Source organism: Equus asinus, chromosome 1 (genome assembly GCF_041296235.1).
Source record: "Equus asinus isolate D_3611 breed Donkey chromosome 1, EquAss-T2T_v2, whole genome shotgun sequence".
NCBI lineage: Eukaryota > Metazoa > Chordata > Mammalia > Perissodactyla > Equidae > Equus > Equus asinus.
This window is the reverse complement of record NC_091790.1, coordinates 193,267,012-193,270,999: the sequence shown is the minus strand read 5'-3', so window position 1 is coordinate 193,270,999 and position 3,988 is coordinate 193,267,012.

Genomic DNA, 3,988 nt, shown 5'->3' with positions numbered 1-3,988 from the left:
TCTGCTGTTTAAGCCACACAGCCTGCGTTGTGGAGCTGTGGTGGCAGTGGGGGGCGGGGGTGGGGCAGGAATGGAAGGAGGATTTGCACTTATTTCACTGTATAGCATTTTGTCTTATGTTCCGTTTTAGGACAAAATGCCGTACAGTGAACTAAACGTGCTCTGTGCCTCAGTTTCCTCATCTCTAAAAAGGAGATGATGATTCTAAACTCCTAGGGTTACTGTGCGGATTACATGAGCCGATCTATGTAAATGCTTAGACCAAAGCCTGGCGTAGAATGAGCACTGTACAAGTTTATTATCCAAGGTACCGTATGTAACAGAGGCGGGGTTGCAGATTCCCCTAAGGGATGGGGTCATCAGCCATGACGCAGGAGGGTCTAGCAGTCAAAGTTCAGGCCACTTGGAGACAGACAATAGGTTGTCAGAAAAATCAGATCAAATGGGAATACGTCATGATCTCCAGCCGAGACAACACAGGACCACGGGCAGGCCTGGCAGCCTGTAACATAGGTGTCTGTCCAGAGAGCATCACATGCTGGTCTTCACACCCTTGTGAGGATCTGAGCTAGGCCTATGACTTGCTTTAGTCAGTAGCACGTGGCAGTGGGAGCTGCTCTTTAAGAAGACCTGTACAACCACACCGAGGGTGAAAGTCTCGACTAAGCCAGCTCCTCCATCAAACCCCTAGACAAACGGCTGAAGAAAGAAACAGGAGAGGACAAAAGAGTGTCACTTCCTTTTAAGGAGCTTTCCTGAGAGTCCCTCACACTTCTGCTTACATTTCATTGGCTAAACCTAGTCACAAAGCCACACCTAGCTGCAAGGGGAGATGAGAAATGAAGTCTTACAGCTGACAGCACTGCCACCCTGAATAAAATAAATTCTATGGATGATGAGCATGTTCTGGAACTAGATAGCGGTGATGGTTGCACAATCTTATGAATGTATTAAATACTGAATTGTATACTTTAAAAGGGTGAATTTTACTACAATTTTTAAAAATTAGACTTCTGTTACTAAGAAATAAGATGAAAATGAATATTGGAGTAGGCAACTAGGAGGCTTATCATAGCTGCTTTTTAATTGCAACCGCTTAATTGCGTGAGGTCTCTTTCGGCTGCATGGCACCCGGACGCAGGAATGGGACCCAAGACTGTGCAGCCTGGGTCATGTGCACACCCTGTAGTGGGGGTCGGGGTCTGTGTCTAGAAGCTAGGGGGGAGTGGGTGCTGGGTAGACATACAATAATCGTCCTGACACTTGTTGTTAGGATTTAGCTGTGACTCTTCCTTAACGGGAGGCATCCCTGGCTGGTACCCAGAGGGGAGCAGGATTACTTCCCCTTACCTGAAGCAGCCTGGTCACAATGGGCTTTGGGACCAACAAGTATCCTTTGGAGGTCAGGATATAATCCTCACTGAATGCAGAAAAAAAATGAACTCATGACCCCCTGACCAGTTTCCCGGGGGCAGTTGTAGAAAGAGCTCCATTTTCACCTTCCTCATTTCATGACCATTTTTTCCCCATTATGTTCCTGAACCGTCCAGGCCAAGCCAAGTGTTTGCTTTTGACCTTGATCTGTTTGCTCTTTGGGAGCCGCACCCCGCACTGAGGGTTGCCCTGTCCCTGAGAACACCAGGGCGAGTTTTGTCCAGATGGGTCTGCATTTCCTCTGCACTCCAAAAATGAAGGGGGTGGTTTCCCAACTTTCATGAAATGTTACCTAGGAAAGAAAGGGGCGAGCCCAGTGCAGAGACCAAAGCGGGTGTCACTAGAAAGCGGCTGAGCCTCCTCTCGTGCCTCGCGGGTCCCTGGAGGCCTGAGGCCTGCCGGTGTGCCTGAAGCTCAGAAGGAGCAGGGCAGGGATCAGGAGAGAGGGGGGAGGAGAGGGTTAATTCTGTCCAGATCTCTCAACGGGATGAAAGCCTGGTGGAGGGTCTGCCAAGAGCAGGTCCAGTTCAAAACAGGAAACCCCAGGGTAGTGATAAATGGACACTTCTCTGTAGATTTTACATGGATCTCTGGGGAAGGTGCTGGAACTGATCTCATTCAACGGTTTTTTACAAATCACATTGAAGAGGAAGTGCACAATGAGCTCTCCAGGTTTGCCAGTGACACTAATCTCTTCCAGGTGCTGAAATGCTAAGGTAATGGGGAAACGCCGCAGGAAGCTCCCGCAGCACTTACTGGGAAAATGGCCCACGAAGGGCCAGAAGGAACCTGGAGTTCCGGGGGAGCAGAGCCAGACTCTCACAAGCTCCACAAACGTACTTCCCGGGGTCCTGCAACTCCAAGTGTGGTGTGGGCCATGGGAGAGAGGTGGGGCGGGAGTCCTGGGGTCCCTGCCCTGCCTAGGAGCCCCTGGAACCGCTCACTCCTTCCTGGCCTGCACACAGAAGCTGTGGTTTTCTGGATACCCCGCCTTCACAGAAGTCCTTCGAGAACCGCGGCTTTCCCTCCTTATTCAGTGCTTGGCTCTGTCATCACCTCCACTGGTTCTTTCCTATTCCTGCCAAGTCCCTCCTACCTGGCACATGAGTTATTGACCTTCCATGGCTCCTGACCTTAACCTTCCTCTCTGCTTGGATAGAGTGTAGTGTGAGTTCAACCTGTCCCACACCCGGATCCTGAATCCTCTGACATCCTTTGGAGTTCCTACCCTTTTCAATAGGCCTGGCCCACTGGACAGCCCCTTCTCCCCCACCCCACTCTCCTCCAGCAAGCATTTGCTAGGAGAACAGAGAAGCCCCACCTTAAAAAAGATTTCTCTGGAATGAGGGCAGATGATCACCCTTCTACTAGTTCTCCGACAGGGGCTTCTCCGTGTCACCTTCCCTGAGGGCCTCATGTCTGCTGGGGTCTTCACCTCAGCATCAGGTGGTTTCTTCAGCTTGTCCTGCTCTTCCTTTCAGATATATAGTTTATTTGATTTCACCTTGCTCTTCCCCTCCCCTCCACCCACCCTCACAAATGGTTCTGATTCTTGTTTCCAGGCACCACAACCAAAGATAACAAAATGTTCTCCTAGTGTTTAATTTCCAGGCACCAGAAACCAACCAGCCAGGCCACCTCCACAGGCTGAGGAGTTTAAAAGTAGAGGATTCATAGGAAAGAGAAAGGCTTCTAAGGCTAAGAGATTTTGCCTCATCCTGCCACATACACTAATTCCTGGATGTTCAGCTGCAGCCTTTTGAGGGGTAAACTTTCTTAAGTTTAAATTATTGGGAGGACAACCAAAGAAACAGTTGATTCCGGCAGGGATTATCAAGGAGCACAAAAGCACTAGGTGAAAACTAGTTGAGAAACAAGATATTTGCATGTTGCCAAAATGACACCCCACGGAATTACTTGCTAATCACAAGGGAGAAAAATAACTATAAAATAAAAATCTGTGATCAAGTGACCAAATTTAGCATCATTAATAGAGGAACTACAACACATTACGGAGTTCCTGATGTCACATGAAATGCTCTTGCCCCGCATGGTTAACCTTAATTCAGTCACCCTAATTTCTCAACCTGGGTTCTGGGAAAGACACAAGCACTCATGAAAGACCTAAGGCATCTGTGTTAGTCAGAATTCTCCAGAGAAACAGAAACAATAGGATATAGATACAGATATAGATTTATATATATCTCATATTATAAATTTTTGTTATGTATAATATATATAATATAATGTATTTTATATATTTATATTTTATATAATATATAAATATTTATAATATTATATATTAAAAACACATATAAAATACATATATTATATAAAATATATAAATATATTACATATATAAATCCTTTGTATATATAACTCTTTTAAATATATATATATCTTTTATGTATATATATAAATCTTTATAGACATATATATATATATATGTATCAAGATTTATTATAAAGAACTGACTCATGCGATCATGGAGGCTGAGCAGTCCCAAGATCTGCAGCTGGCAAGCTGAAGACCCAGGATTGCTGATGGTGTAAGT